Source organism: Prinia subflava, chromosome 6 (genome assembly GCF_021018805.1).
Source record: "Prinia subflava isolate CZ2003 ecotype Zambia chromosome 6, Cam_Psub_1.2, whole genome shotgun sequence".
NCBI lineage: Eukaryota > Metazoa > Chordata > Aves > Passeriformes > Cisticolidae > Prinia > Prinia subflava.
The window spans coordinates 9805371-9830856 of NC_086252.1; the positions used below are offsets into that span (position 1 = coordinate 9805371).

At 42.8% G+C, this 25486-nt stretch overlaps 1 protein-coding gene across 19 annotated transcripts in view; it reads left to right on the forward strand.

Annotated features, from left to right (window-relative positions):
- Positions 1–25486, forward strand: part of MAP2 (microtubule associated protein 2) — a 218260-nt gene that overhangs the window by 29967 nt on the left and 162807 nt on the right. For all 19 annotated transcript variants that reach the window (XM_063400145.1, XM_063400144.1, XM_063400147.1 and 16 more), the window contains one exon: positions 13567–13625. The gene's annotated coding sequence lies outside the window, so the exon portion shown is untranslated. The remainder of the gene's footprint in view (positions 1–13566; positions 13626–25486) is intronic.

The following is a 25486-nucleotide window of genomic DNA, read 5'->3' on the forward strand; positions in this document are numbered from 1 at the left end:
TTCCATTAGGGAAATAATTGCCAGGAATGGAATATAAACTAGAAAACGATGATCTACATCTGATCCACACAAAACTGAAACGGTTGGGAATGTTTTCAGAGTTTGTCATGTTATTACAGGAGATAATTTAGAAAAGAATCTGAAATGGCTGTGTCTGATGGACAAGTTTCAGAAACAGGGTTTTGTTATTAATCTAGTACTATAAATCTTCTTTCTGCAGCAGCAGGTGCTAGTGAATATCTTCATTAAATATTTCCACAGAGCATTGTTGCAGAAATTAATTTTAATTTTATGTACATAATGAGGATGGCTTGAATAATATAAGCAAGCATTGAAAAGGATGAGAAGCTTTCGCTACTGTAATTTAGAGGAAATTAAAAAAAATTCCTTCATTTCTCCTGCACTACTTGCACACTGTTTGCAAATAGATTGAAATTCCAAATGTTTCAGTGTCTGGTCAAATGAAATCAAGTGACCCTGAATGATAAAGGAGACTTGACTAAGAATGGAAAGATTTTTGCTGTTTTTAACTTATACATTTTTCCAAGACTTTACATGTTTTAATCTGTAAGCAAGGCATAATTGAAAAAAGGTGTGTTCCAATGGTTGTTTCATTAATCATGATAAAATTAGATTTATCAAAAAAATTGCCCTCTTGCATTTGCTTAAAAGTTTTAAATATGTAATGGACAGTAAGCCTATTCTGAAGAACACAGAAGAGGTAATATTTTCATGACAGCTGCCAAGGCAGCTCCATTAATTAGCCTTCTTCATTACAGCAGGAAAATACTGAGATATTTGATTTTCTTTTTCCCATGGCCTCTGCAAAAGCAGTATAGTGTGCACTTTTTCACAAGGATACTTTTAAGCACTGATGTTGTTTTTAAAATAATAATAATTTGGTGGATTTTTTTTTCTGGAAAACAACATTGAAGGTTATATTATTGTCAAACAGAACATAATATGAGAATTCTTTATTTCCCCTTGTAACATGCAGTTTGAGTGATCAACTTTAGTTATTCTGACTATTTTTCCTTAGCTGTTGTCTAAATGTTTAATGCTGAATATAATTTGTCTTTTGGAAATTGCATACAGAGATTATAGGCTCCTCTTCCTCCCATTATAAAGTATGATTCATGTGTATATGCTTTCCTGCAAAAATCAGGCAATTTGAAAGTCTGGTTCCTTGATATGGAACTTCTACTTTAGCAGAAGGGGGAGCCTCTGGAAACTCATGGTGAGGTATTTGCAATGAGACAATCAAATCCAGTGACATTTTTTGTTGTGTTAAATGCCTTAATAAGATAAATATCACCACTACAATGTTTTTTCAATTGGAAGATTATTGCTTTAAAATTTGTGAAAGTATTATAAAGAAAAACAGAAGTGTTTTTCTTGTAAGGTGGAGAAGAGACTGGAATTATCCCCAAAATGGCAGACGGGAAGCAGATTGAAGTTACAATTTCCCACAAAGCTGCATGATTCGTACCAGCATTACATACCACCACAGAGCAGTTAAAAGTTTATTTGATTACAGGGTTAGCCAGGCCACAAACACTCTTTCACTTTTCCTTCAGAGACTGTTGCTCCAAGAGAGAGCTGCCTTCCCGGGTGCTTTGTGCAGGGGCATGGGGACGCTGTCGTGGCCAGGGCCAGGCCACCTCCCACTGCCTGTGGCGTTATGCCACAGTGGCTCTGTGCTTATCCACAGTGTGATGGCAATGAAAAGCTTGGGGTTCCACTGCAGTGCAGGACAGGTTTCCCTAGCCCAAGGGACAGGGTGGTTGGTAGTCATCCAAAAGTTGCTGCTGTGTGCTGGGCAGTTGTGGTCTCTGCTCTTGTAAAACCCACAAGGGTTTTCCAGGCATCTGGCAAAGGAGGAGCAGGAAGGATATCGAGCTTGTGGCTCTTCAGAGGAGCAGCCTCTGCTGTGTTTGAAGTATGTCTGTGTATCCATATCTATTTCTGTATCTGTGTGTATGTGCTGCCTCCTCAGTGCTCATCCAAACTGGGTACGTGCAAGGTAAAGATCCTATGCACAGTTCAGCAGCACATTTTAGCTTTTTCCTTTTTGGTTGCAGAAATCCCTTATGTTTTGCCTGATGACAGAATATGGTTTACAGGATCCAGTTCTGGGTCACATTTATGTGTATCTAGTCCTGTTACCCTCTTCAAAAGGCACAGAATATTTGAAGGTGTACTTTTTTTTGGAGAGGTGATTAGGAATTTGTATTCTGTGGTTTGTACATGCTACCGTGTTTTCAGAAATTCCTCCCCTCAAGCTAAGAAGTCTGAAGAACTGGTATAACCTCAGCCATTACCTTGGAAAGCAAGTGAAATTGTATTAATTTATATTCTAATCTGACAGGAAAATAAATCCTTTAATGTATTCCCTATATGCCATGTTAAGCAGGTGTTCTCTAAAGAAATCCTTCTTGTAGCAGCTTGCTGAGTAGTTCACATGATTTCAGAGCTAGGGAGAGAATATGTGGGTGAGTATTTTAAGTGATGGTCAGTAACCAGAGCTGGTGTCCTGGGCAGCTGTCAGCTGTCACCTGTCCTGTGAAAGGCGAAAGCAAAGCTGTCAGTTCGTATCATTAGAGTTAACACTGTATAAGACGATGTGAATTATTTCCATGTAAAGATAAAACATGGAAATGAGTTGCCCTGAGCAACCCTTGGGCTTTTTTATTTACCCATCTCTTATTCTTCAAGAAAAGGACGAGTGAAAACGTTCTCTGATGGGGATGACAAGGTGTGTTCTCTTTGCTTGTCTCATTTACCTTGGTATTTTATTTATGGTCTCAGGTGGGAAATTGTGCCTTGGTTCTGTGCCTTGCCTTAAGGCAAGTGCTTCCTGATCAGATGGGAATGACAGAGAGCACCCAGGCTGTGGCCACACAGCCAGCTGCGGTGTGCTGCACATCTCACTGAGGGCTGTGCTTGCCTGCAGCTCCGCTCCCTTCTGCTGCAGTGATGTTAGACCTGCCATGCTGCTGTGGTGGCATCCTCTGCTGTGCCTTGGCAGAGGAACTCATCTGTGCTTAACGAGATCTATCCTCAGTGCTCAAGAGACTTGCAGGTAACAGTGGCTACAGAAGCTTCCTCTTACTGGGGATATTCTGGCTCTTGACTCAGCCTTTACCAGATCCTCTCTCCTTAGGGCAGAATTATCCAGTTCCTTGGTTTAGTTACCATTACTGCTGGCATGTTTGCCTTTGAGCTAGGGGCATTGCAAAGCAGGCCTAGCCCTAAAGACATCATCAGCTCAATGTACCCTTGTTTGTAACTGTGAGTGTGTTTGACTTATCTTTGCCAGTTGCTGCCTGGTCATTTGCTCTGTTGAATGTTGTTTCTTGCGTGGTCAGGTACAGAAGAGTTGTCTCTGAGGTGTTTGTGGCAGTGCAGTGCTGCATGCAGGGCTTTAGCACAGACGTTTTGCCTCTCTGGTGGGTGCATCCCGTGTCTGCCTCAGGACCACGGATGGCAGGTCTCTGCTGCAGTCAGCTGATGGGGAAAGCAATTTTTGTATTGAGCTACGACTGCTTATAGCTGGAGTTTTGTAATGTGGAAAGATGAGATGAGTCGTAGGGGCTAAGCAGAGAAGAGAAATAAATCATGGAGTTCTTGAGCCTTATCTGGTGGATGATGATGATGGTACTCCTCGACTGTTACAGCACTTGTACATCTTCCTTGGGACTTCTGGAAGCACTAGGAAAAAAGTGCTGGCAAGGACAAACGTATTATACCAGTGCACTGCCAATATTTAAGTGATGTAGACGAAAGGTACTTAAGGATTGCAAGGAGATAGGGGGAAATGACAGGAAAATGTGCAGAGCAACTTACTGAGTGGGGAATGCTGAGGGAGGAGTCTTGGAATAGGGTAGCTTGTCCAGGTGGATGATGAAAAGTGCTGGAGCACTGACTGTCCTAGCTGAAGACAGCTGATTTTAAGCACTGACATAAGGTGGAGTAAACACCCATATCAGGGTTACCTGACAGCACGTGTGCTTCCTGGTGTGTTCCATGTCTTTATGCAGGGGCCATAAATTCTAGCAATATTCCTGGGGTCTGTGTGTCTGGGTAAAATCTCATACTTGAGGAAGTGGGGAAAATCCTAACAGTTGGACAGAAGAGCCTATATTTATTTGCTCTGTTTAGTTTTCAAACAATTTGACACCATGAAGGTTCTTGACTGCTTGTCCCAGAGAGTGTCTACCTCAATTAGTCTTTACCAGAAGAGTCCAGCTCCCCAGAGCCACTGTATGTCTCTAATGTTAGACTGGTCGAAGGATGACAGTAGGAATTGACTTGTCTGCTGAGAGATTGCAAGAGGCTGCACAGTAAATTGGGAATGGAGAAAGGGAGGGAAAGTGTAAAACATAAAGCCAGTATAACGCGGGTACAAACTGAAAATTGGATCATGAGACTTACCAGTAAGAAGAGTGAATTATTTTCTGAAGAACTGCAAGCTCACTGTATAGAGCAGAGAAGAATTAGCTTCAAGCATAGAAGGGGCAGTGAGACTGCAGAGTCATTAAGTCGTGTTTTCTGCAGCTCCCATGATTTCTGAGCTTGATTCAGCAGAGTCAGCTGCTGGAGAAGACTGAGCAGCAGAACTGTGCCCCTGGTGCAAATGTCCAGTGTCCACACAGTCAGCAGGACAGTTTCCAGCCCTCGTAGTGTGAGGTGTGTGTGCCTGACTTCAGGGACTGGTATAGCACCTAGGGAGGGATTTATGCTTGCAGTGTGCTCTTGCAGCTAGTGGCTTACCATACCTCTGTGAGCCACATGCAGGTAACGCTGCCTGTGGTTTGACATTGATGCTTCTGAGGAAATTGCAGACACTTTGCATGGAAAGGATTTGGCATCTGAAGTCCTTTTCTTGTTGTGCTGCCCTCTGCATTGCTCTGTTAATGATCTTACTGGTGCTTTTTGAAACCTGTAATTAGAGTGGGCTCTTTGATTGATGGGAACCAGCATTAAAGGATTAATGAGCAGAACTGAATATTTTGTGATCCTTGAAGTGTCAACATCAGCATGCATGGGCACATTGCTGATTAGCTTGATTTAGTCGCTGGCAGCCAGCACAAGGCTTTTTCCTGAGATGGTGTGCACGTCAGCCACTGCAGAGGGACTCAGCGTCAGTTACTATGCTATAGGAATAAAAAAACGGAAATCCATGGCTCTGTGCCTTCCCCGTATCAATTGACACAGCAGAAGGCTCAGATCAGTGGTGCTCTTGATTTCGTCTCAGAGTGGAAGCAGTAATTCCCATTCAGTGGCAGTCTTCTGCTTGTAGAAGCCAGTGTTCAGAAAATAATTGTAGAGCCTGCTATAATTGAATAGGATGTGTAATATTTAATATATTTGCTCTTTAGATGTTTGTGTCCTGGTTAACTTTCCTTTTCCACTTGCTTTCCATTCTTATCTCCTTTAAAAAAATAGTTTACGTAGTTCCTCTGTGTGTGTTTATATGTATAGACATACACATGCAAATGCATCCACCCATCCATGCACACCCGAATACTGTGCAGCCCATAAACAGCCTGCTCTTGCTCGTGTGGATCCTGAATATAATGACTCCAAGTGGCCCCTGCCTGTGTGGTTAGGTTCACATTGCGTGCTCTGTCCAACACCTTCCTCGTCTTCAACCAACACGTTGGCTAGAATTTTGACAAGGGTATTCTAATTTATTTAATGCTGCAGCTGTACTTGCCTGCTCTCAAGTGCTTTTCCTTGTATCTTTTGGGGAAAAAAAAAAAAAAGGCTGTCAAAGAGATTATTCCAGAAGTGAAAAGTGTTACTGGAAATGTTGCATGGGATCCCTTCAGCCCTGTGCTTGGAATGTCTTCATTTTCCAAGTGGTTGTGTGATAAGACCCACTGAAGTTAGCAGGGCTGTTCTAGTGGTGGAGGCACTGCTTTCAAGAATTACATCATCTTGCTGTGCCACAGCCCAGTTTCCTTTTTTTGCTCATAGAATAGTTGTCACAGTGGCCACCTTAGGGCTGTTGGAGCAGTTTCCCAAGTATCTGCTTTGAGTGACCAGTCCCTATGAAATCAAACTCCCCATTTTGAAAGCTCCTTGAACCTTTGAAAATCTCTATTTTGAAAAAAAGCTGAAGATGAATTATATATGTAGCATTTTGAAATGTACCTAGACAAGCTCTTTGCTCAGCACCTATAATTACAGTGTTCCAATCCTAAATAGAGGGTTTCAAAAGAAGATAACATTCAAAACTACTCATTAATTGTGTTACTGAGTGTCAGCCCTTTCAATAAAAGAAAAATTGCATTCTTCCTTCGCCGAAATACAAATACAATAGAGATAATGTCACTTCCCAAGGAAGGATTATTTAGAACTAGAGTGATGCTTATGCCTAGTAACTAAAAGTTAATAGATCTGTAAACTACGGGGTTTCTAAGCCAGATTTGAATGAGTTTGCCACTGTTAGTTGTAATGGAGTTCTCTCTGGTAAGGCACACAGAAAGCCCCACTAGGTGTCCTTGCCTTCCCCTGACAACCTTTTGAGTGGGTAGTGTCATTAATGGGCTGTTTCTGTGATGCCACTTGCTTTTGTATATCGTCTAGGAGGCCACCAAGGACTTTGTATTTATATATTTTATTCAGAATTTAAACACCCTGTGTACTGAAAAAGTTTTGAAATGAATTCTGAGTTCTGTACACTTCCACATGTGTTTCTAGTGTGGCTGTAGAAACAGATGGAGTGCTGGCCAGCCCTTGCAGCTCAGACAGTGCCTCTTTTGTCATGTTGCAGCACAAAATGTTACACAGATTCTTAATGCACTGGGCCTCAGGCACATCAGATGATGTATCACAGACCAAGAAAAGGCTGTTAAAGGAACCTTTTAACATTGCTGAGTCAAATGGCTCATTTCAGGAAACGCTGGAAAAAAGGGTGTTTGTGCCATCTTTGTGGCAACATTCTGCATCCATATTACAAAGCAGTCTTTAATGATGGGATCACATTATTTCTGGTTTCTGCGGAACTGCTGCCTCATTGAGTGCATGTTCCTCCATTTGGGAACAGCCACTCAGTGCTTTTGCTCTTCTCCTGTATATCAGAACACATCTTAATTCTTTCTGTTTTCTGCAAACTGTGTAAGACTGCCCTGAAAATACTGCCTTTTCTGTATCAGTCATTCTTATCCTGGGTTTAGGAATTCGTACTTCCGAGCCCTGCAGTGAATGGATGGGCACTTGCACTGCAGAGATGGAAACATCATTTGAAGTCGGAGTAACTTTACCTGTATGTGTCCCATGGAAGCTGCCTGGGGTCACTGCAGAGTTATCAGCGCTCTGCTCTGGCCCTGTGGGAGTAATTTGGGCATGGGGAAGGAGCTTGGGTACCACAGCCTGGCTGGAGGCCAGGAATGAAACACCTGCCTGAACTGTGCATCAGGAAACTGGGTTTAAATGGCTCAGAAAAGTTAATTCTTGAACGTTGTCTTTTCTGGAATGGCAGAGTCCGTTTACTTTATTCAAGATTGATAGATCATCACCCTATTGAGTATTAAAAGCCTAGGTTACAACAAATTGAATTGATTTTTTTATCTAATTAAAATAAGATTTCCCAAGTAATCCTTCATTCATGTGACATGTAGCAACTCCAGAAGAATTCTCATTGATTTCTGATATGAATGCCTTAAATTGACCTTGATTTTTAGAAGTGAGTGTCACTCTTGTCTGTATTACTGAGGCTTTGCATTTTATTCTTTGATTTTCTGTTTGTTGAAAGGAAGCTGCCTATCGTGGTATTGCAAGAGGGTTTTTTTCCTTATTAAACCTTAACTAGTGCTGTTCCCAGACTTCTAAAAGTTGCGTAGCTGCTGTGAGCCTGTTTGATGAGAACTCCTAGCATCAGCTGAGGCTGCGATGGATGTCATCTGACCTGAGGGGTCTGTCAATGCTTCCAAAGATTTTACAGGGAACTTGCAATAGCCAACGTCATTTCTTTGTGTACTGGGATAACTAATCCTTTGCTGTATGGTACTAGAATTGGGAAGGTGAAGATTACAGGCTAGATGTTTGGACATTAAAACAGTAGGAGCCTGTAAAGGAGAAAGGAGACTGTTCATTTAGGGCTTCCTCTCAGAAAGTTGTGATTGGCAGGGCTGAGTGTGGTGATGTGGCTGGAACGTGGTGGTCAGTGATGGAGCTCCAATTGGCTTTGTGGGCTCAGGACCACATGTGAGAGTAATAGAAGAAATGCTTGAGGATTTTTTTAAGGAACATGTAGATTCTCAGCAAAAGAAAGCAAAGATACTGCCAAGCATATTTGCATCACTATGGAGAAAAGGATATCTCACTTTGTGGTTTCCTGACGCAAGATGGCTCCTTAACTCCTGTGAACTGGTGGCATTTCCTGGAATTTTGATAGAGCTATGCTGATCTGACCTAGCTAGGAATCAGGCCTTTGAGTATGAAATCTGAAAAATTTCAGGCAATTCTTTTCCTCACAGAAGAGTTTTAACTCTTACAGTGTTGATTCCAATAAACTGAAAAATTTGAAGAGCAGATAATAGAAGGATATGGTTTAATGTTACTTGCGATTGGATAAGCTAAATAAATTCCTGGAAATCAGAACTGCTATGAGGAAGACATTGCCTGTGAATGAGAATGGGGAGCAATTAAAAATTTGCAGGCTCATACTAACAGAAGTACCTTGTCATGAGGATAAAGGAATTACTTGAATAGGAGCAATGATAACAACGTTGATCTCTCTTGAAAGTCAGGGGCTTTTGTTTGTTCCGTATTTTCTTGCACTGGAGGTACCCTTGAAGTGTTTTGAGTTGCACCCTTGAAAATGTGTTCAGACATCAAAAAAGTGGATAACAGGATCATCTAGAAGATGATCCAGACAGAAGCTCTGAGGCTCTTCTGCTGCTGAAATACAAGCAGCGCTCAGTGTACTTTTTGTGTTAATTCCTGTCCCTGGAACTGGCAGATTAAAGTTGAAAGGGTGTGTGCTCCTGGAAAATCAGGCTCTTGGCTTCTGTTAAAAGTGTTGAACGTGTATCTGCTCCTTTTTTGCACAGCAGGGAAGGTGCCCTAGAGATCTGTTATGTTACTGCCTCTTCAGTTCTGAGCCACAGATCATTTCTCAAGTGTAAACAATCTCAAATATTGTGGGGTTTTCGAACTCATTAAACTTTCCTAGAAGTGATAAGAAAGGCTATCAAAAAGTACTGTAGCAGATGAGGAATGGTCTTGGGTCAGTTAAAGTGAGCATTGAAATGTCTGTCTTTTTGAGATGGAAGATTTTTAAATGGAAGATGATTCTGTTTGTCCTTCACACAGACTGCAGCGAGCAGGCTGCTGAGCCAGGGGGCTTCAAATGAGCACCCCAGTCCAAGCTGAGTGTCCCTGCAGGGCCAAGGCCTTCAGAGTGCAGCCACAGCTCCTGCAGCTCAGCTTCAGCGCAGGCAGGCGGGCGAACAACCAAAACCTTGGGCTGTCCATTATCTTCAGGGAGCAGATCGAAGAACGGAGAATGCACAAGGCTGGAAGAAATTGTGAGAGATACAGTGCAGATCTTGGCTGTGGCAGCAGGTTCCCTGAGATAGCTCCATCCTGTGTACCTGCTTCTTTTTGACTGTCCAGTGAAGGCAACTGACAGCTTCAGAGGGTTCCTAATTTAGTTAGATTACTCCAAATCGCCTTAGCAAGTCTTTCAGACATGTTGAACAACTGCTAGCTTTATACTTGGTAGGATTATCTCCTGGGCTAAGGCATGTCTGTGTGTCAGGCAGCAGTTAACAGCATGAGGTTGATGGCTGTGACAGAAGAGCTCTGGAGAACCTGTTAGGAGCCACCTCTTGAGTGGGAGCTGAATATTCAGTTGTTCACTTTGCTAATACTGTGGGGTGTGACTTGCCTCCACCTCAGAGCCAGCACAGCACAGAGGAATGTGGGCTTGCACTGCGGCTCTGGCTGAGCAGTGCTGTGTACCTGGGCTCAGCCTGTTGGGTCTCAAATGAGATGTTGGTGGATGAAGCTCTATGTGGAAATGTTTCCTTTTTGCCACCTCTGCAGCAGCAGTGCTGCAGCACTTTGGATCAGTGAGTTCCATGGCATTGATTCTGGATGATTTCGAATGTGATTAAATACTCGTAAACTCTCTCAGGTCAGTGGGTTTTTTTGTGGCTGCTCACACAGAGCGTTGCACAGAAGTGAGCCGTGGGCTCACTAACCCTGATCCCCTGAGCACATATTCAGCTGCCCCCCCAGAAGAGTACAGGATGTGTGTGCTGCCCTTTTACAGTGGATGTGCTGTTGTAACACAACGCTGGGTCACACCAGTTTGTTTCAGTGGGTTCTTCACAGAAGGAGATTTGCTGATGTGGGCCATCTGTCTTTCAGATATTTGTAACTAATTCGCAGTTTGTTTCGGGAGTCTGAGTTAAGATGACAGGTCTCCAATTCCCTGTGTTGTTATCCTCCTCTTTCCTTTTTATGGTGGTTGGTGGTTCTGTGCTTGCTTTTAGGCAGTGTTTCAGGTCTTCCCTCATTTCCTGGGAGTTCACATTGTCATCTGTTAGTGTGTGGTTGGTTTCAAGTCTGTTGGTTGGGGTTTTTTTAATGATAAAAAATTTTTAGTAAAATTTCATCAGCTTAAATTGACTTTCCTACATTAATCCCTTCTTTAAATGTATTTCTCCTGTCAGCACTGTTGTCAGTTGATGTTCCACCTTTGTTCTACCATAAAATAATTTTTCTCTGTATTTTTATTCTACCCCTGGCATTTTTCTGCACTTTTTTGGCCTCCCATGAAGCCTTACTGACCTGTGTGTTGCTTAAAAATCTTTTTTTTCTTTGACGTTCACTGCCCTTAATCTGCTGTACTTGTTCCTTCCTTACATTTGAGTAGTTGATGTTAGCATTTTGTGATCAGCATTACCAAATCCGTCTTCCACCTTCAGATTTCCAAACAGTTTCTCCCTTTTAGCCAAACCAGCTCCATCTTCTGAAGTGAACCATCCCCAGTTTGTTGGAATATGTATCCGGTTATGCCAATGAATTTTTTGGATAAGCTCAGCTCTTGGGGCAGGTGTATACTGAAAGATGGAAAATACTGGACAGCTTGATTTTCCTGTCGGATGTTACTGGGAAGCAGTTAGTGAAAGGCTTTGGGAACCAGAGCTGTCAGTGGGACTCCTTGCAGGAGCACCAACTTCACAGAAAAGCTGACAGCGTTAGCAAATGCCACTGTAGCTACAGAGAAGGGGTGGGATAGCTTTGTTCAGTGTAGACTTTAAAGACAGCTCCTGATTTTATCACGCAGCAGGTATTCAGAAGTCAAAATGCCAACATGTTGCAGTGCTAATCTTGTTTTCTCTGAGTCAAGCAGTTGGCATGGTATTTTATTAGCAGTCTTTTCCAGAATGTGTTCCCTGTTAACCAAAGACTGCATGAGTCAGGGATGTGATCTGGAAAATCTCGATGTTTTTAAAGCGGAGTTAGCTGAGTGTAACATTTGGTGTCAGGAGTGAAAATAGGTGTCTTATTAGTGTTTCATGGCCATTTTAGCAACAAGTCTGTTTCCCTTTTATTATGACCACAGATAGTAGGATGAGTCTGGAGTCCCAGAGTAAGTAATTGCGGACCAAGCTGTAAAAATGCTGGAAATTCTGCTTTCTGGAGGTGCCAGGGTTGCGTGCTTGCCTATCACTTGCTCATCAGAAGCTTGAGAAAAGGGATCCTGCTGGTTCCACTCCTCCTTGTCTTCAGTTTGGATATGAACTGGGAGCTCCTCAGAGATTGGAGGGTGCTGAATGGAGTTTTTCTCCAGAGGGGAATATTGTGTAGGAGTTGTTACATGGTTGTGTTTTGCTGACCATTACTAACAGTATCTGGAAGAGTAGCACCTCCCTAAAGAATGCTCAGCCTTTGGTGCCTGACTCTGCTCCTGGGGGTGATACCTTAGACAAACATCATCTAGTAAGTCTAACCAGCTTACAGCTGATTTTCTTCTCAGACATACGGAATTAACCGAAGATAGTAAGATCTGTGCCTGGCCGGTATATTGTAAGAACTGACTTTTCATTTGCTGGTGTTGAAAGGGAAGAAGAAATAGCTGAGCTTGACTTCCCTTCTGCTGTTCTTCTGGTTACACCTCCGTCTTCACCCTCAGTTGTCACAGCAGTGTGCTGTAGAGACTTAAGTCTTTTTCTGCTTTCTGAAAGTTGCCCCGTGCTTAAAAGAAGGAGGGAGGGATCCTTGCTTTCTGCCCATGATTTAGCTGCTGCTTCCTGTTAACTTTGGCAAGACATTCAATCTGTCCTTCTCTACCGTTCTCTGAAAGTAAATGTTTTCTTCTCTGCCTTTGGTAAAGTCAGAGATGAGACTCCCATTGCTTTCAGTGACAACCGCTATACTTACGTGTACAGGGAGGCATGGCAAAGTTCACTAGAAGTACAAGGTGCTTTTATTCCTGCTGACATTTCTCCCTCTTTCCCCTGTGAAGCAATGAGTATCTTAAATAGCTTTGTCCAGCTGTGAATTTTGTTACCCACATTTTGGCAGAAGCTAATTCTGCATTTAGCGTTCGTGTTGATTGAGGGTGATAGGCTGGAAAATGGTCCATTTGTTGGCTGTGACTTGAAGCTGAGTAGGGAAATCTGTACTTCTTCCTTCTTGGGCAATTCAATGCAATTTGTAAATACCAACAATTTTCAGTTTATAGGTGCTTCTCCATTACCCAGCTATTCCCAGGATTTGCAAAGCAGTGATTAGTCCTTGTTTATGGCACTGTGATGATATTACACCCATGGTAAGGTATGGTTAGTAACTCCAGCACAAGGCAGTCAGGGGCGTGCCCGGGGCCCTGCAGTAGAACAGCTGTAGCCCCAGAGAATCCTCCTCTGTGACTGCTCAGCAGCACTGCCCTGCTGCAGATTTTCTGTGGGACATGATACCATGTTATCTGATACCGAATTAATCAGTCCCATCAGTCTGCTCTGCAGCCTGTAAGCACATCATTTGTTACAGTGCAGTGGATCTGTGGGATTCCTGGCAACAAGGAAGCTTTTGGCAAATTAGGTTGTATTATCTACATTGTTTGTTTGCTGACTCCTTGTACTTAGGGCTGTTGCTGTTAGCATCTTTTCTAATTTTTGGCAGATCATCCCCAGTGAATCTAGATACATGAAAGGTCTTTTGCCTTCAGATCATCTTTCTGTAAAGAAGGAAGGGATTTAATTGTTTCTATGAAACTCTGATCCTAGCAGACACCACAGTGTGGCCTGTGCTTCACAGGAATCAGCTTTTCCATGGATACTCACTTTGTGCACAAACAGGCATTCTGGACTCTTGGGTAAGACATGGCCTGATGTGAATCAAGATATGTAAGCTAGAATGGCAGGAGAGGCTCTAGTCACTGGAAAAGAGCATTTGGTGTCACTTTGCATGTTACTGAAAGCAGAGAAGGAAGGCATTTTCTTATTAACATATTACAGTTTGTGAGTCTTTAATTCATATAATGAAATTAAAGCTTTTCCTTTTAACAGCTGTCGCTAACTGAGAGCTTTTGTTTTGTTTCAGATTGTGGAATCCTGAAATAAAATATCCTGTGACTGACAAGGTGACAACAACAGCACAAGGTGGGTCTTCTGTTTTTGTTGGTCTCACATCAGTCATTCCAGGGCTCTGGAAATGCTGTGCATCTTGGCTTTACTGGGATGGATTGCCTAAGGAATCTCTGGGGCTTGTTCAAACAAACCCAAATAGTTTGACAGGACTCCTCCTGTACCTGCATGTACATGAGTTATGTATTGTAATGGTGTTTTAAACAAAGAAAATACATACATTTTCTGTGCTGCACGGTGAAGGTGTGTATGGCACAGAGGTGGAAACAAGTGAAAGTAAAAACACATTGGGGTTTTTGCCAACTATCTTGTGTAGACATCTTTTCTGTAGGAAATGTCCTCTTGTGATTGTGAGTTGAGCTATCCAAAAGCTGCTGCTGCTGAGCACAAGCACTGCAAGTTGAATCTGTGATGTGTTTTTTTTTTTTTTTTCTTCTCACACTTCAAATTTAGAGTTCACAGTTAGCAAAAAAAATTTCCCTGCAACATGTGCTGATTGCTTGTGTGTTAGTCACCACACGCTCACCTTGTCTGAGCATTCGCTGCTCTGTTTTGTTGAAATGTTTTATTCAGGTCGTTTATGGGATGTGCAAATTTGCAACACAGCCCAGATGCAGAGAGATTCTGATCCCAGGATTTCCTGCTTGCCCCCTGCCCCCGGTATTCTCTGTTCAGAGGGAAGTTGGTGTAATGGGTGGAGACAGCTTTTAGTTATTTGAACAACTCAAGTGAAAAACAGCACAAAGAGAGCTGGTAGATACCATTTTCACCTTATCCATTGGTTATTGGAAGAAGAATTACTTGGTCATTCCTTTTCCAAGAAAAGTTAAATTTTCAAGCACCAGGTTTATCTGGTGACACTGCACAGTCATGATGAAGTTGGATTTTGTTCTCAGGTTTGTTTTTTTTCTTTTTCTGTAAGTTGTTCTTGTCTGTCTTCTTTACAGGGTAGAGTATGGAGTAAAAACTGAGACATGTGTCACCTGTATCTGTGTGCTGGGGCCAGTTTCTGGTCAAACATTGCTGCCCTTACTGCAGCCTCTCATTTCTGTCTTGGCGGTTGTAGTTTTTCCCTTTGCCTGAAGGCACAAGTCTTTCTGGAGTATGCGGTATTCCAGTGCAGCAATCTCTCTGCTGGGTATTTCAGAGTGTGTTTCTTGTCACCAGCTCTGAAATACTGCGTTATAATAGCTGTGACGGGCTGCAGTGCAGATGTACCACTTGTATTTCTCAAGATGTTTTAAAAAATTGCCACAGTCATGCAAGCTCCTCTCTTGCAGTGGGAGAATCAGGGGATGTGAGAATTTATCAGCAAGGCTCCTGTTGTCATTGTTCTTGAGTGGAAACTGCCAGGGGCCCTGCTCATGGTATTAATCCTTATCCAGTGAGGTCTAGCTTTGATTTCAGTGAGTACATGAGGCTTCTTTTATCTGCTCCTTGTCAGCCTCTGGATGTCCTTGAACTTGAATCATTAGGCAAAACGTTAAATGGTCACGAAGAGACAGGTCTTTCAAAGCTGTTGTAAGGCCAAATCCAAACACTTCAATAGGAAGGAGCGACTGAGGATGGGAGCTAAAAGTGTAGACAAAGCTGTTTGGTGGGTGCTCTTTGCAAGGAGCAGCAGGGAGATTGAGGGGAGTTCATTCTGCATTTCATTTCACTGGTGCAGGTCAGTGTTTCAGTAGTCTTTGTGGCAGGGTTTGAATGCTCTGTGTGTTCTTACCAAAGATTTATCACAGTGGATGCGTGTAAGCAGGAAATTCAGGGCAGGCTGGCTGATAGAATTGAGTGGTATTGCAATTCTTTCAGTGCCTAGGATATTGATACTTCCAGCTGCATTTGAGCAGCTCACAGTTTATCAATAGAAGCTGTGTTCTTGCATAAATGGGGAGCAAAAGACCTTCTTGTAATTAAATAATCAGTTGTCCAAGTCTCATTTTATTGAGTGAAGACACAGAACAGACTACAAGAGCAGTCCTGCACCAAGGCTGTTTAAACACATCAAACTTCTCAATTTTATTAGGTTTTGTTCTTTTCTTTCTGTCTTCTCCATGTGAATCTAAGGCAGATTCACATGCAGATCATGCTCAGTTCTCTTTTTTTCTCTTGATAGTCTCCCTAAGAACCCTCTCTTAGGCTTGTACACAACCCATGTAATGGCACAGAGAAGCTCTTCACCGATTTATTGGTCTCACTCTGTTGCGTCACGTTCTGAACTGCCCCAGAGCGCCTTCTTTGCTTATCAGACAGCAGTGCATCTTGCACAAAGGAATGAAAACAAGACTGATTATCTCAGGCTTGTCTCTGCAAGCTCAGGCATGTATTCAACAGAAATATTACCTGATTTTTCACGCTTGAAGGGCAATAAAACCTCAATCCTCAAAAGAAAATATTAAATGTAAGCAGAACTGTTGTGTTTTACTGAGAACCTGGAAAAAAAAAGGCAACAAAAGGATGTTTTTATTTCTTGTCAGACTATTTCACAGGAACAACCTATGTGTATGTAATGGTACCAAAGCCTGTACTTAGTTCATGGTGAATTTTTCTGTGGTACAAACAAAAAACAGGAAGAGAATTTCATCAAAAGCCTGAAGACCTGCAGTGCCTAGCCTAACATTAGGCCCTTGTGTGTCATTACTGCTTGCAAGATGTGTCCTTACCCTGCTCGCCTGCTGCAGAGAGCAGAGACTCTAGATGAGCATCTCAGGAGGCTGGGAAGGCCATGTGTGATTGAGCTGTTTTCTGAAGGACCTCTCTCTTTCCATTGAGTCCAGAAGAAGATACAGAATATGTAGAATGAAAGAAATGAGTGAGCTGGTGTTCTTAGAAACCCTGTAAATGGATGCAGATAGCTGAACATTTGTCTTTATGTTGTTTTTAAAAGATAAAAGAACTGGCATCACCGTTTACACTGTGGAGTCTTTTGTACTTCTGTGTTTAAATTGCTGCTGTTCTGGGCTGTTTCTCTTGTACAAGTGATCTATAGTAGCCCTGCAAATAAAAAATTGTAATAAGGCACCTGATCTCTTGGAGAAACCTAAGTTTCATTCTGCCAGGGTATGCTGGTTCTCTAGTTGCCAGGTAAGATTATGCAGCTGAAGTTGTTTTTCAGGGCTGCTTTACTTTTCATTCTTTGAGATTACGTATGATGTATAAAGATGCAATTTTCCAAGTAATAACAAATGCCTGGGTTACCATTCTACCAAGCACCAGATGTGAAATCCAGAGGCTAGCAAAGTATTTACTGAGAGAGTATCTGAGGAAGCTGTTCTCATTGATGCCAGTGGCTCCGGAGTGCTAGTTAGTTAACCAAGGAAATGTTTGTAGGTTGTTTTTCAATGGGTGATTCCATTGCCAGCCATGTCTTCAGAAATAAAAGAAAAATGGAACAGGTGGTGCACGACTTCTTTTTTAAAAGGAAACAGCATATTGTAGAACTGCGTCTGCTTCTACTTAGTGCTTAGTCTTAAGACACTCTGAGATGCCATTCATGTATGTGGAATAAATTGCTGTACCAGCTAGTAGGCCCTGACAATACTTTTAAACCTTATTTTGTTCAGTGGGGCAAAACCACATTGCTTACTAGCTCCTGGCATGTCATACCAGGAGGCTGGAAGGCCATAGGATGAACAGTTTTGGTTAGATCCTTCCCCAGAGCAGAAAGGAGGAGTTTTGCTTTTGACTTCAATGGGAGTAGGAGCCAGACCTTTCTTGTGATGTGCAGCAGTGACATCTTCTGAGACAGTCTTGAAGAAATGCTGTGCCCTTTAATTCTAACCTGAAAGGTTCAAATTAAGCAAGACAAGTCTCTTTGGAGATAGAAAACATCTTTTATAAGATTTTTTTGATACAGCAGGAAAAACAGAGAAGTTTGCAGGTGAATGGTGAAGACCTCGATAAAAGTTTCAATTCCTGAAAGACTTCAGTGTGTGTTTTTTCTCCCTGTCCCCCAGGTATAGGAGATACTATCTTTATCTACAAGATTTGCTTCACTTACAACCTGTGAAAATAATGCCTGTAATGCCTTTACATCTTCAATGTCTTTTATTATTAGTGGGGAGAGACTGTTTCAGTGTGTGTAGCACTCAGAGGTAGAAGCTCTTTTGTTGCATAAAGCCCCAACTCCTATCCTGTTCATAGATTTTTGTCTCCATTTCTCATGTCTTCACAGGTTTCTGGACACGTTACCACTTAACAGTTGATGTGTCAAAAGTCTCTCTTCTATAAAGTCACTCATAGGGTTTTTTTCTACTGGTACCAGTAATAACAGAACCAGGGTTAAAGCTATTCAGTTTTACAGGGCTATATGAAGTGTCTCATTGAGGCTCTTCCTGAAGGCAGTGTCAGGTTTTCTGGTGTGGCCAGGTCTGTAAGACAAAAGAGTTGACATGCTGAGGAAAAAGAGATTACAGTCATAGGAACAATCAGGTTTTTTTCTTCCACTTCTTAAAGGCTGCAGGCATAAACATGCCCGATCGTCTAAAAGTAACACGGTTTTTGTGCTGCTCCTCACCTTGGAAGCATATGGTATTAGTGGGAAACCATTCACCAAATTCTTGATTTTTGGGCTTTGAGAGGTGGACTGTAGAATTCGCTTCATTTGTCTGAGCAATGTACCCAGACAGGAGTTACTGTCTTTAAAACGTCCATGTGAAACCTAACTGGTTTTGCATGGAACTGATTTTCCTTTTTACTATTGCAATATAGTGTGTGTATCTATATGGTAAAATATATAAAAATAATGTATTATTTGGTTGTTTTGTTCTGTGAATGAAACACGTAACACTTTTAAGAATACACAAATCATACATCTGCATTACACCTGTATTACATCTCTGGATATTTTTGTGTGGCTGAAATAACTTTGTCAAATTTATAATTCCCAGGCTGGTAAGACTCTCAAATCCTGATTAAATCTAGTCAAGTCTGCACTTCTAGGGGACTGGATAATGTTTTGATTCTGATCAAAAAACAGAAAAATACTTCTTTGGATATACGTGTCTCTGTTGTCTATATTTACCCACTGCTGGCACACGGGGCTGCTTATGCTTTGCTGTGTTTCTCCATCACATAGGTTTGTAATCCAACTGCTGTAAAATGTGATGCTTTACGTTGCCAGACATTGATCTAAATGCACTTTTCTCACCCTTTATTGTGGTGGTTGCTTTGAGCTGAGCTTCCACAGACCCATCATCTACATACGAGTCAATGGGAATGGTGTGGCTGAAAATGTGGAAACATCAATCCTTAGTTTTTAAGTGCATTCCTAGGAGAGATTTAGTTGTGGTATGGGACTGTAGGCAAGAATTCAAATGATTCATGTGCTTTTGACTGAGCTGTCTCACTCAGAGTGCTTTTTCTAAATATTTGAATCAGAATCTCAGAGATAGGGGAAATTCAATACATCACAATGGTGCTGCATTTGAAATCCTGAGTTTTATAAGCTTTGGTTAAGTATTTTTTCCTGGAGGTACCTACTGAACTAAACAATAATATTTCTATAAGATTATGGAAATATATGTAACGGGGTTAGGAGCCAGATGGATGGTGAACCTGTGTGGTTGAACATTTACATTTGAGAAAGTCTTTTGGACCTGGTTTGAAAATCACCAGTCAGGGATCAGTGCCTGCACAAAAATTGTTGCTGTGGAGGTGGGATGGGAGGTGAATGTAAAGGTGCAGGAGTCTCAAATGAATTTGAACTTACTCAAGACGGTGGGTAGAGGGAAGCTCCTGTTCTTCAGCACTGTACAGCTCTGTGTCTTTGCTTGGCTTGTGATGAGGAGGCCAAGTGTAGAAGCCAGAAAAATGCCACGTTACTCTTTCGTGCAGGCATTTTGTTCTAGGGGTGGGGCAGTGAAGAAGGAGCATTCTTGGACATGCAGTGCTGAAGTGCAAAGTATCTCCATTAGGAGACTCCGTTAGTGTTTCCAGTTTGCCTCTGAGGAAATGAGGAGTGTTGAGATATTCCTGTTATCTGCAGGCAGTAAGAAGGCAAGCCTGTGACCCAGCTGGGATCAGATTCCGATCTCCTGAGCCTCATGCAGCTCTGTGTTGTTTCTTCCACCAAAGTGGCTTTTCCTGCTGTACATCTTAATTAGCAGCTTATCCTGATCTAACAGCTGAGAAATGGCTTCGAAGTGCAAACAATAGCAGTATGGGCTGATATGTGTATAAAACTGTGTTTTGTTTCTAATTAGAGCAGGGGTGCATGCCTCTGAGACACTTTACAATGTGCTCAGAAGGAGAAAATATGGACTCCAACCCATCAGATAGGAAACTCCAGCTTTGGATGGAAAGCTGATGCTTTTTACAGGCAAATTCAAAGGCAAGGTTCATATATAGGCCATGGAGCTGAGCTAGAAAGCTTGGACTTTTAAATACAATTCTGACTGACTCTGCCAGTGTTTGCTATTGACAATTATGCATTTTCATAATAAGCAAGAGCTGAAGATAAGGAGTGCTGTACTCAAGCTCTTGATGTCAGAATGCAATTGTGCGTGTTGTATTTGTGGTAGAAGGCTTGAAGCAACAGGGCTAGATCCTTTTTTATCTCTGAAATTGCGTAGGTCCATTGATTTCAGAAGACTTGCACCCACATGCAGTTACAGCCAGCAAAACCAGGCTCTGGAGTCTCAGAAATACATCATGAAGATACTGCACAACATCTGTAGCATAGCAACAGGAAAGCCTTTTTGCCTTTCTCATTTATGACTGGTCTTAGACCTTGGCAGTAATAGTGAGCATAAGGTGGAGGGGTTGCTTTCTTTTTGGTCAGGCTGGTCAAATTGTTTGGGGGTGTTGTACTAAGTTTCAAACAGCCACATATGGCAGTGGTGCAAGGACTCAGCTTTGAGGAACCTCATCTTTGGTTCAGTGCTAAGGTTTGGGAAGACATCACACATCAGCATGACTCTGATTTCTGCTTGCTTTCTATGGTGTTAATCTATCCCCTGTATCTTAAGTTTGGTCTTCCTGATTCCATTAGAAACGGTGCCAGCAGGGTCTGGCCTGTTTCAGGCAGCACAGCTGCATGCTGTGTGGGCAGCAGGAGGCCCAGGGTTCCATCCCATGACATGCCCTTTCTGGAAATGAAAAAAGTGCCTTTGGTGACAAGCACAGAAGGAGGTGCTGGAACTGGGAGAAGAGTTAGGGACCATGAGCAGACAGTGTTCCTTGGGGTCAGCATCTCTGCTTCTGATAATCAGCATTGAGACCCAAGATCAGTGCAGCACCTGCTGATGCAGCTGCTTTTTGCCTGCTGTCAGGTGTCTCAGAGTCTTAGGCAAATGAATCATTTAAGAAATCTCATTATTTAAATCAAACCATTCTGGAAAGAATATCACCAGATTCTGTACTGGCCAGCCAGATACCTGAAAGATGTGTGATATTTACACAAGTGTAGCAAATGTGTTTTCACCAGTATCTTGTGTGTGTTTTTTACATTATTTGCCTTTAATTTCTTCAAGGGCAGAGTGGGAAGTAGCATGAGCATCATAACTATGTCCTGTAGTTTTACAGCTGTAACTATATTTTAGTTGTACAACCAAAAGAAGCAGAAAAAGCCTTCTGTGTGTCTTCTACATCTTGTCATTTGTTAGGTGTCCATGTGCTGACAGAACTAGATGGGAAATTGCTTTCAGTGCTCATCTGTTACCATGTGAGATGGAAGAAGCAAGTCTTACAAAAGTACTGCAAGAATTTGGCTTTCTTGTTTCTGCTCATCATGGGCAATTCCCTCCCTTTGTTTAAAACGATTTTCTGGTGTCTCAGTGAATGGACAAAAGTGATTCTGTTTTCATAAGTGCAGTATCAGGGAGAGCACCTTACATGTAAAGGGTATTTCAGAACAAAATCTAGAGCTGAGTTTGAAGTACTTAGTCTGTTCCTACAGCCCTGCTAATCATTAACTAAGAATAGAATAATTTGCAGTTCAGAGAAATGCTGTAATCTATTCATGCCTGTGGGAAAATACTGCTTTTGCTGTGTTCTTTGGGGCAGCTGCAGTGATTTGAGGGAAAAGAGGTTAGGAAAACGTGTTTTGCTGCATGTCAGCTGAAGCAGCTCTGTGTTTTCTTGGCTACTTTACTGATGCAAACCCCTCCATTTGGGAAGATGATAAAACCAAATGTGCAAACAGAATCAGTTTGCCAGTCATCCTACCCACTTCCGTGCTCAGGCCTGATGGATGAGCTCAGAGTGCCCGAGTGCTTGTGCTCCTCCTGGCTGGACAGGCCAGAGAGCAGCCAGAAGAGAAACAGGAGACGCCCAGAGGCAGCTGCAGCTCCCTGCTGCTGGGAGGACAGCACCTCGGCACCGCTGGACTCAGACTGGTCTGGATGGCGTGGTTGCAGTGAGGGCGGCTGGTGTAAACCGGGGTGGGCCTTGCGGGCTGTTTGCTGAGACAAGGGTTGGGATCAGCTGAGCCATACGTGGACAGGCTGCTGAGCTGGGGGACACCTGTGGGTTTCATGGAGAATGGGCCCTTTAGGCCCTGCAGGTTACCTGCACAAGCAGTGTGCTAGGTAATGTCTTTTCAAGTAGGGTCAAGGTCTGATATTTTTTAGCTGGAAGTCAGAAGCAGGATTTCAGTTTCCTTTATGCTGACTTCACCCACCCTTCCTCCCGAGTCCTCATGGTTGTGGAAAGGGCTGACTGGCACAAGGGGGCTACTCTTGTGTGTGGAACCATTTCCTGTATTTCTCATTGAGAAGAGGAGTTTTGAAGATGTGTGCACTCCTCTTTGGGAGCAGTATTCGTAGGATGGATCATGGATGCTGGCTACTGCTGTAGTTGTCGCAGTCTTTTTAAAACTGTAATCTCTTTAGGCAGCTAAGGAATGAAGCTGAGGCTGGAGGTTACCCAGGTCTCTTCAAGGTTACAGAGTGTATTGGCAGGAGAAGCAATCTGCACCTCGTCTTTAGAATTAGTGTCAATGCAGAAGAGAGCATGCAAGCTTCAAACAACTTTATTGTGGTTATGAATCATGGGTCTGGGCACAGCAACTGTGATTTGTGGTTTTAGGGCATTTTTAAAGTGCATGACTTTGTGGATAAAACTTGCTCTTGTAAAGGGGAGAAAAAAAGAGAAGGCCATTTAGATTAAGTGGGATGACTGAGACCTGGACCAGAAGTTTTAAAAAAAGCAGTGAGGTATTTGTCTGTATTAAACATCAGTTTAGAGTCTCAGGGATGTAAAGCCTAAGATTAACTTGACAGGTCTGGAAGTATTGCTGGCCTGCCCACAAGCCCTGTGGTTTCCCTCTTGCACAGAACCCTTTGTGGCTGTAGCAGGGGATGGCATTTTGCAGAGCCTGCTGTCAGTGGGCAGCAGGATTTACTCCCTAATTATCTATATATAGCAGCTGGAAGTTGGAGTTTAGGTATAAGTTCAGTAATGGCATGTTTGGAATCAGAAAGATGTAGAGGAATGGGGTGGAAGTCTGAGACTTGTGTTTGCAGGTGCAGGCATAATGAAGGGGGATGTAAGCCCACAGAGTGTTTTTCATGCCAAGTTCCACAAGGACAGCAGGTCTCAGAAGGCTGTTACCCACCCTGTGAGTGTGGAAATAGACCTTTGGAGCAGGGGATAAGCAAAAATGATGCTGTGTTAATGAAAGAGTTTGGGACCTGCTCTGGTCACATTGCTCTGGGTCTGTTTTCCAGGCAGATGGAGCAAAATATTTTAGCCATGAAATCCTGAGAAACAGCCTGTAAAATGTCATTGCTTGCATTTCTAGAAAGGCTATTTTCTTCAGCTCTGGTTGATTTCCTCTGCAATGCTACTTATTTTTGAAGATTTATGTGAATTTGGTGTGTTCCAATACATATGCCGGTAGAGTCTTTGCATGGGAGCTGTCACATCCTCACCTTGACTTAAGAGCTGCCTTGAATTCTCCTGTTTAAATCTTGTCCTCCTCTGGAGATATTGTCTGATTTTCCCTTGATCAGCAGGTGTTGCTGCAGACCCTCTTCCCCACCGGTGAGCAGTGGCCCAGGGTGTTTTGGTGAGTTGTTGTGAAATGGGCACTGCTTTTGCCCCCGTACATGTCCTGTGTTTCAGAGACACAGCCTGTGCATTTCCTGGGGCACCGTGTCTCTCCACAGAGCCCCTGTGACTGTGTGTCTTGTGTAATGTGGTTGTGCTGCGTTGTGCTAGGCCTTTAAACCACAGAATCTGAGTGCTGGTTGCAAATTGAAAAGGAAAGACTGCTTGGATTATCAGCAGGAAACCGTAAAAGATACGAACTTTCTTCTGCCCCTCAGGGTGAAGCAGAGATCCTTGTAGTGCAAATGGGTAAATAGCAGGGATCTTTTGATCTATAACAGGTTAGCTGCTGAGGTGTTTGTAGGCTTCCTAGGTGCTGAAGAAGTGGAAAAGACATTTCACAGATGTAATAACATGGAAAGAAAAGTCACATAGAGATGTAGAAATAGCTTATTCAGGCAGGAATAACAAAATCTAGGAAAGTTAGGGCAAATGAAGCGGTGCAGATGAAAATATTGCCCGAGCGCAGAGAACAGGCTGTGATGATTTACCATGATGAGGTTAGATCAGGGATGGTGTGAGCTGCAGGGAGTGCAGCAGCTAGGAAATAAAGATGGCCAAAAGGTCAGTGCTCAGGTCAATGAGCCATGCCACAGGGCAGGGGCAGTGCCAGGGCTCCCTGGAGATGTGATTGCAGAGGTGACGTATTCTGGTGGTGTCCTTGACAAGGAGAGCAGGGCTGACAGTGACTGGCTGTGCCTTACGTGCTAGTTTGAATTCATAGGAGTCTGGTGTGATGAGGTTAGTACACTATGGTCTGCCCATGAATGATGCCTTGAGAGGCTGCCTGGAACAGAGACTAGCAGTGTTAAAAGATTAAAGCAGGGATTTATTGAAAGGCCTTCAAAGGATTCACCTTGGGCAGTACAAGAGCCTGGCCGTGGCTCCACCCAAGATGGACAACAGCTCACAAGCTTTCACACTTGTGTAAGTTTTAGTCCATTTACATGTGGGGGTTAATGGTCCAGTGACAGCTTCAGGTTCTGAAGTCCCGTCCTCCCAGACTGCTCTCCTCAGTTTGCTGCTGTTTGTACCTTTTTGGCCTGAAACTGCAGTGGTGTCCTTGGTTCTTGGGCTGGAAAAGGATTGTTTTGTCTGACTACACTGTGAGGAGAACTTGCTAACACTTTATATGAAGTTAAGAGTTGTATCCTAGTGCAGTACAGAATCTGGAAAATACGAAAGCTGAAACTGCAGGCATCATAAAGAGTTGGTGAAAAACCTCAGGGTTCTGTCGTGGCCATCTTTTTCTTGCAGTTTTCATACTTTGCAGTACTCTGTAGCTGTGTATGATCCAGGACACAACTTGTCTTCCCAGGTGAGGGGGAGCCTAGCAGACACAAGCCTTGTGGGAGTCTGGAGGAGCCCCTCACCTGCCTTTGGATGAGCAGGGGGTAAAATGGTTTTAAAGACTCTTCAGTGGAGAGAGACACTATGTTCAGTCTCACATTTTGTAAGAGCATGTCTTCATGTAGTGTGAACAGTGTTGGTTTCAGGTGTTAAATGCTGCAGATGAATAAAGGGAGAGACAGTGCCTTAAACATCTTGAACTTCAATTTGTCTTCTAGTAGACATAACGTCCAGATCTCCTTTTCTGTTTGCTGGCTGTTGGAAGATGGATTTCTGTTATCAAACATGAGTATGACCTGAATATTTTTCCTGAGCTTTCAATTTCATGACAAGTACTTGGGAAATACACAGTTCTACATGTTATGGGATACTTCTTCGGAATGTTTTTCTTTTAAAATAACAAGTGGAACAAGATATTTGTTAGAATGCTAAAGGAGCAGTTGTTGCATGATTGTATTATCAAGGGTCTAAACTAGGCA